The sequence below is a fragment of the Oxyura jamaicensis genome, chromosome 2 (genome assembly GCF_011077185.1).
Source record: "Oxyura jamaicensis isolate SHBP4307 breed ruddy duck chromosome 2, BPBGC_Ojam_1.0, whole genome shotgun sequence".
In the NCBI taxonomy this organism is placed as follows: Eukaryota; Metazoa; Chordata; class Aves; order Anseriformes; family Anatidae; genus Oxyura; species Oxyura jamaicensis.
This window is the reverse complement of record NC_048894.1, coordinates 143,278,551-143,287,536: the sequence shown is the minus strand read 5'-3', so window position 1 is coordinate 143,287,536 and position 8,986 is coordinate 143,278,551.

Sequence of the window (8,986 nt, the reverse complement as noted above, 5' to 3'; positions counted from 1 at the left end):
TCTCTCTCTCTCTCTCTCTATTTCTCTCTCTCTCTCTTCATATCTGGATTTGGCAATAGTCTATTCAGTCAACTTCTCACTTCATCCTGAGACTTACTTTTTTTTGTGTGTGTGACTCTAGAAATGCCAAGAATAACTTTAGGGTTCTCCTAGATCATGAATTGCTTTTTAATATCCAGTGTCATTTTGTTTCCTGGTTCTCTGCACTTCATACTGTATTTCTAAGTTTCAAAGACACATGACTGTCTTTAGCAAACTTCTGCACGCTTTTTACTATATCTATTTAAGAATTAAACCCTACCAACTTGATTCAAGTATCATAGTCAGCAACACTTAGTGAGATATATTAAGTGTGTCTGGCAAATAAGTAAATAAATAAATCCTGGCATCACAGGAGAAAATGAAACACTGAATTGCCTAAACTTATTACTTATGTCTCTTCTTGTTCAGCTCTATGTTTTGGATCTCTGCCCCTAGAAGCAAACTCCATGTGACAGTAATAAGTTGCTTAACTTCCAGGTTTGATGATCATTTTTCTCACCTCCCAAACTAAAAAAGAAGAAGACTGTAAGAGGGACCTAGTGAAAATGTAATAAATAATATTTAAAGAGTGCTTTCCTCTCACAAAATTTAATGTGAAGGAAGTAGGAAATAGAGAAATAAGATCTATCAAAGCTTTGAAAGCCAGATGTATGCACAGCTTTAGTTATTTGCCAGTTTTGGAATTCCTACTCAAAAAGTAGAACACAAAGCTTATTAAAGGGTAAAGAACACTGTTGTGCATGCAACTACGAATACGAGTTTGAAGCAGGAACAGCAAACACACTTCTCAAGGATATAGGATATATTAAAAAATATAAATGTAATGAGAATAAAACTTGCAAGCTTTGCCTGATTCTTTGGGAATGGCATTCTGCTGTCACATCTGATGTCTTAGTTTCAAGCAGTTATGGAAATAAAGGATTCTACGAAGACGCATTAACTAAAATACTGCCAAAGGACCACCATATGCCCCTGCATAGCACCAGAAGAAAGCAAGAGCAGATTGCTAAGTACTTCCTCTGAACATATTTGTATCTCTCACTACTGTCTTTTCTCCCTTTTTATGAGTAAGGCAACAAGTATATGACAAACTGAAGAAAAAATGAAATAACTGGTTTGCATTTACCCTTTATTTTATGTAGCCTATCATACTCACAGTGAAGGAAAAATATAGGCACGATGTGGCGAGCACTTTTAGAATTGAATTCTTAGAACTACCTGTGATGAATAGACCTTTCTAACTTCTATCAAACTTTAAAATAGAAGGTAATCAGATAGAGTGATAATGGGTGCTCTATGAGTAGTTGGATATGTACGCACAGATAAGTCAGTATGTCAACATAAATTATGATTAATATATGAAAGAAAAAAAAATAAGGTTCTTATGAAGCTATCTGTTACTGTGCTTGGAGAGGTAATTGAATAAAGTGTTTAGTGGTTAAATCATGGAAAGAACATGTGAATGTAAAATTTTGGCTCTTGTGAAGGAAACAGCAAGTCTCCCAGTAATTTCAGTGCTGTTAGGATTTCACCCCCGCTTCCTATTCCTGTGCTGCTAATACCTGGATATGTAAACTGGGCTATTCCTAACTGCCTATGGGTTTGTTCCATAATTATTAAAATGGGAAGCTGCAGTGTTCTTTTTCTACTAGTACAAAGAAAGTGGAGGTCCTTGCACAAGATGTATTATTTATTTCCAAGTAGTAATTTCTATGTTTCTATAGCTAGCTAGTGTAAAATGTCGTTTCCATTTGACTACATAATTTTGATGTCTTCATGATATAAACACACAGACAAAATGGCAATTTTTCACTTCCTTATGAGTCAACACCTTTCCTCAGCACAAAAAGGCTCTTAGTGATATATCTCACTCTGTTTAAACTGACTTTGTAAATTAGAATTTCGACAAGGTGTAGGGATGAGAAGAGATGTGTGTAGGATGAATCCTCTCTGGGATTTTAGAAAAATTTCCCCTGAGAAATCCAATAGAAGGAGCAGATTACCTCTTTCAGAAGGGGTAGATATCCTCATTTAGACTCCAGTTTTTGCTCAACACCAGATAACTGGCCTTTGGCAGCCATAGCATTTCAGCTCCATTTTCAATTCATGTGGTCTTCCAGACTTGTGTTATGGGTTGTGTGTTTGGCATTCATTGACTCATCGGGACCCTTCTTGAGGCATAGAAGGATTTCCAGCTTTGCTTTGATCACTTAGATACTGTTCTGCTATTCTGTTTCTCGAGTTATTGGTTGCTTTCTAGCCCTCTTCCTCATGTGAGGTCCTAGTTCTTTCCAGTACTTAAAGTCTTCCTTCCCCCCATCCAGGATCAAATAGGCTGGCAACTTCCACAAGCACTAAATTCATCTAAAACATATTTATTAAAAAAAACCCTTCAAATTAGAACCAGAAATTATTGTGGAGAGATGGGGAGGAAGGGAGAAACCCTTGGTGGTTTAAAACTAATTTAATGAACACTAGAAATATAAAGGAAAGGCTTAAGCATGAGAGAATTTTCTATATGCTGCATATTGCAATCACAGGAGGACAATAACTTAGGCCCTCTCAATCAATTCCAATTTTTTTACAGTCAGCCATTGTAAAGCATTTTGCGCCCTGATTACACAGCAGCTGCTGAGTCCTGAACTTCCTGAAGCTCAGAACAGCTGATCCCAATGAATAAGTAACCAGTCTGCTAAGACTCATGGTACCTGACCTACTTTTCAGAACTTTTCCCTAAGGTGTCACATACCAGTATATAATTCCCCCAGCAATCAAACTGTACAGTGTTTTTGATACTTTTCCATACACCAAATCTGCCTTTCAGGAACCTCCTTTCCCAAAGATCATTTGTATGTTGAGTCATACATCATGTAATAATTTTTGTCCATAATTGCTCCCAGTTGTGAAGCTCTCATATACATTGAAAAATCAAGGATGGGTGAAAAATAAATATCTCCATGCAGTTTTGCTTGCTTTTAAGATCCCTTTGACTACTCTTTGAATGTGCTTGGAGAGGTACTTTTTCACCACTTCCCTTTTCCAGGATGGACTAGAATCTATGGACTAGAATCTATAACCTAAAGTGACTGAAAAAAAGGTGTTTTGCCTGAAGCTCTGAAATCAGTTTCTAGGGACTGATACTAAGTTTTTGGCCTTGCCACAGATTTTCTGGCTGATCCTAGGAAATTCAGTTAGGACTCAACCAAATAAGTATATGTAGATCTTTAAGTTCAGTGCTGCAATACATAAATTTTAGGTTCCTGGCCTAAAAGCTTTAAAACATGGAAGTGGAAATCTAACTACACAGTGCATCAAGAAATGTAGGTGCATGAATAAAAATATTAAAGAATTCTTCACCGTAAAAAGGTTGAGAATCAAGTTGAAGAGAACAGGAGAATATCCCTAGAGGTAAGCACTTGTTAACGTTAAAAGCATAAGATTGCACATGGAATTTCAGTCTTTTTCATTGCTGCTGGCAGGCACTTTGAGAGCACAATTCTCTTATAAAGGAAGATGTCTACAATTATTTGAAAGAATAGGGTCTTTTATATATATATATATATATATAAATCAGACAGGGATGAAATTAATGCTTGTCTTTATGTAACAACAGTTTAGTGCATTCATCAGAGAGGCAGGAATTTGGACCCCCCCCCCCCCCCCTTCTGTTTAGGAAAAGTGTAATTTCCTTCATGAAGGAACTATAGTCTACTTCTTAGGCAACTACCCAATATTTGTGATTTGTTATACCATATTTAGTTATACCATATCTGATATTTTTATATCAGATCCCAAGACTGATAAAAGTAAAATTCATGGTCTTGAAAGAAGGGACTGAAAACAAATAATACCTTCAGGGTGAATCTTTGCATTGAATAATTCTTATTCTTGTAGATTTCTTTTTCCTTTTTTTTTTTTTTTCTCTCTCTCTTTTTTTTTTTTTTAAAAAAAATTTATAAATTTCTCATTTCTCTAAAAGAACTAAAAAATGCTGCCTGTCATTATGCATCTCCCAGTGTTGAAGGACCATTTTTTGCAGCTAGGCTTCTATATGTTGTTCTAATCAAATAATTAAAATATTTGTAAATGCAGTGCATTTACAAATGCACTGTCTGCATTATTTCCAGCAAGAATAAGAATTAAAAACACTGCAATAAAGCACTCTGAGAAATTCAAAGTCACTTTCCGGATTAAGCTATTATCAGAAATTCCCAACATCTGAGATGTAAATTTCAGAGGTCCATTGACTGCACGGGATACCAAGACAACAACAAAATTGAAATGAAACACCACTGGACTTTGGCAGAACACACACAAATGGAAAGGATGTTCTAGAACAAACAAACAAACAAAAATAAAAGAAATAAAAAAAAATATAATAATTTCACCCAGGGTCTGTGAATATTTAAAGTATGAAATTACTTTTCTTTAAAATAATGTCTTAATTAATTTTGAAATATTGCCTTTTGGCATAATCTGTTTACTTTTAACTCTCATGAGCAAATCTGTGAACAATAATGCAGAACTTTAAAGTTAAGATAAAACAAAACAACAAAAAAGGGGGAGGTAAATGGAACTGAAAACTAAATTAATCTTTCATCATTTTGCAGGAAAAAAATGGTAATTTAGATAATGGATATTATCAAGAAAGGCAAGGAAGGATTTAGTGTCTCAGAATTTTCCACCATCTGCATTAAGCTAGAAGCACGTGTGCCCTGCAGCTGTATAAGGACTTCCCAGAACAGAAGAAGGGAGGGAATTCTAATTTATACTTTGGTGAAAATCGTGCGAGATCATTTTTACAAGGAAGTGAATAAAGTAATGGGTTGGGACTTTAGGTCCCTGCCTTTAATTTCCTGTTCTTCACATAGATTTACTGGGTGCCTTCGAGGAAGTTATTTAACCCCCTGTGTCTCAGTTCTCCTCTAGAAATAATTCTGATAGATCTCCCTTACTTTTGGGGAACTCCTGTGAGAGTAAATATTGTCAAATACTTAGAAGTCTGCTTAAGATTCCTTTAGGTAAGGATAGACAAAGAGATTGTTGTCCCCAGCTGAGTACTTCCTTCTGATGTCCATATCAGGATGGGTCAGAACCTGAAAAGTTTCATTTTTGGTACAGGTGTTGTGTTAGTGTTCTGAATCAATTCAGAGTTGACTGGATAATCTATAATTTGACTGGATAGGGTCTTCTTTTCCCAATCTATGATGCTCAGGCATGACGCATGAATGACTATGTTATAACAATCTGCATATCTCACCGACAGCACAGAAGTCTGGACAACGGAAACTTTTATCTTAAAAACCAATCCAAACACTTTTAATTTTAAAATGAGCTGTGTCATCCGGGGTTGTGAGCTCAGCCAAAAAAAATTAAGAGCACCACAAGGCAGATCAGGTGTTAGTGAGATACATATGTTGGGACAATATCTTAAATACCAATCTACAACAAACAACCAAGCAGAGCAACATAATCATGACACACAACCTGGGCAGGTCCCTTGATCCCTTCTTTATACTCTGAGGAAATTATTCCCTTAGCAACTGTCAGATTGTGGGAGTATGGAGGCCACAAACAGTCTTGGGCTCGTATATGTGCACATTTCATGTTGGAAATACATGTCTGTAGGTTTACTTTGGATTGGGTTCTTATGTTTTAATTTGTGTTTTTGGCAGTCAAGGACCAACATGCTGGACTCAGCTGTGTGACTGTTCTTAGTCATTCCTAAGGAAACTAAATGAACTGCTAAAGTCACACAATGTACAATGATATGGTGTTTTAGACTGCTCTGTTCTTTTGCTTTCAATGTTTTGTTCTTCTCAAATATGGTTGGAAACAAGAGAATAGTTCCCAGAGTCATCAGAAGCAATTTCAAAGTGTATGTCCATAACCTTTCTTCCAGATTTTTGAACTGTGCCTGGAAATGTTTTCCAGGCACATGAAAGACAAGAACGTGATTGAGAGTAGTCAGTATGGGGAAGTCAAAGGGCAAGTCATGCTCAACCAGACTGATAACCTTCTATGACAAAATGACAGGCTTGGTCAATGAAGATGAGGCTTTCTTCAGACAACTGGAAGAAACCTCACATTCACAGGCTCTGGTCGTCACAGGGGATCTAAAACCAAAATGAGATCTGCTGGAGCAGTAATACGGCAGGACACAAGCAACCCAGGAAGTCTCTGAAGGGAATTGGTGACTACTTACTAACACAGGTTCTTGAGGATTGGATCCTCAAGAAAACAGTTTGCTGGATTTAACACTTACCAACGAGAAAGAAATTAGGGATTGAAGGTCAGTGGCAGCCTTGGCCACAATGACCATAAGATGGTGGAGTTTAGGAGACAATGGGTACTAAATGAAATGCAGGGAATTCCACTTAAACATAGGAAAAACAGTATTAAACAGTGATAAAACAATGGAACAGATTGCCCAGAGAGGCTTTGGAGTCTCCTTTCTTGGACATACTTGAAACCTGACTAGATATGGCCCTAAGCAACCTGCTCAAGGTGACCTTACTCTAAACAAGTGGGGTTAGACTAGACAGTCTCCAGAGCTGCCTTCCCACATAATCTGTTCTGTGATTCTGTGATACTACTTTCCCAATATGCATCACAAACCACCTATTTCTGATTTTTTCTCAGCTGAAGACTGAACTTGTGATACATTTATGGGATACAGGGATAAATATGGGAGAACCACCAATACCTACTGCTGCACATGGGGATAAATTTGCCTGTGTGGCTATCATGTCCAGCTCTATGTGCCACAAGATGACACTCTAAAGTAGTTTTGATTTGGTCAGGTGTCCTGGTTTTGACTGGGATGGAGCTAATTTTCTTCCTAGTAGCTGCTATGGTGCTGTCTTTTGGATTTAAGATGAGAATAATGCTGATAACACACTAATGTTTCAGTTTTTGCAAAGCAGTGCTTACACCAAATCAAGGATTTTTCAGCTTTTCACACCATCTTGCTAGCAAGGAAGCTGGGGGTACATGAGGAGCTGTGAGGGAACAGAACCAGAACAGCTGACCCAAACTGGCCAAAGGGATATCCCATACAATATGATGCCATGCAGAACAACAAAACTGGGGGAGTTGGCCAGGGTGTGTGTGCTGCTGCTTGAGGACTAGCAGGGCATGACTAATTGGTGTTATTGCAATGTCCTGCAATACTACAGGTCTTTATGCTTGTGTTAAAATGGTGTGACAGCTTTCAGTATGACACATTAAACTGATGAAATATATTTTTCAATTTAAACCTCCTCCAATCAGAAGTTATCAGAGTACCGTTTCTAAGCATGCTGAGGTTGAAAAAAACCTGCAAATGCAAAATAATAATAATAATAATAATAATAATAATAATAAATTAGCTAAGACCTTCCCACCTACAGTTGATGGAAAATGTATAGACTTTGGCATGCATTTTATGTGGAACTGTTTATACTAGAGTGAGTTTCTTAGAGTGTGGAAATTTGTGATTTATGACTATGGGAAATCTACACTGAATATTCAGACCTATTTGGGGTGAAAATTCAGTGTACTTTTATAATATGTTATAGGAATGAATGAAACAACCCCATAAATAATATTAATCATTCCAGTACTGTAGATTAAGAAAGAAGAATGGATAAGAAAAAGAGTTACAAGCTTGTAAAATATGTTGAAATATCTATTTTGCTGATCAAAGACATGACCAAAGTATATTCAAGCTTATTACGAAGTTTGGGAAAATAGTTTGGAGCTGAAAGCAGTATCTAGGATATATCAATGTCCAATTTTTTATTGGTAATCAATCTTTTTTACCAGTTCCTATCTGTGATAGAGGAGTAATAGTACTTTCCTTCCCTGTAAGTGTTTCAGATGGTAAATCTGTTAAAATCTAGTATGACAATGGTAATAACTAAGTACTTAAAACAGAAAACAATGAGACTGCAAAGATCTTTCCCCTCTCTCACATGCTTTGCCACCAGCAGTCTAATCTGGTTGTAAGGAACAGTTCTTATCACTCTTGACCTCACCAAGTTCTTAAACCATTTTTAGGAGTTTCCTGGGGACCTTGAATAGCAAAAAAGGAAAATGAAACAGCTCCAAGTTTAGTAACAATGAGAAAACTTGCAACAATTCAGGTTGAAGGGATTTCTGGAAAAAAAAATATATTACTTATTTCAGGCAAAATCTGGTCCTCACTGAAATGAAGGGAAAAATTTGAACATAAAAAGAATGAACAATAAAAAAGTCAAACAATCACATAAAATCTCAGCCCTTTTGTAAAAATGAATGGAGTGGAAAATAAGATGGTGAAATACCCATAGTGAAACTCCCATGTGCTTTAAGAAACTACTCTGAAAGACCTTAGAAATAGAAGCTTGCAAAAGATCCAAATCTCCATCATCTTTAACAATAACCTATGGACTTCCAGCAAAATTCTTGAAATGAATAAAAACCTGTACTTTTATATAAAATATGTAAAGTATGTATTGCAGGAAGTCTATATTGCCACAGGCAGTTTCATTGTACTCTTCTGCCAACATTTTCTATATTTCCATTTCCACTAATTGCATTACTAATGTGAATAATTTTAAATAGGATATCAACAGACTGTTTTTATTATCAACAGACAGCATATATTAGAGTAGTACTTGGAGGTTTCATCTATAATCACTGTCCAATTGTGTTTCATTGTTTCAGGGATGGAACAGGATTTAAAGCCTGCTAGTAAAAAGAAGTGGAAAGCTAAAGGTAGGCATGGTCATAGACAATTGACAGAGGGTATGCTATTGCATGCTAATATACACCATCAGTTTCTTATAGAGTGAAAGATAACTCAAGATTTCTAAATCCTATTCTAACCTCTTGTTCACTGCATGAATGATGTCATTAGAAATAATGTCTTCTGTGGGACTAATTCCACTTACAATTAGCTGCATGCAACAACAGTTATTCT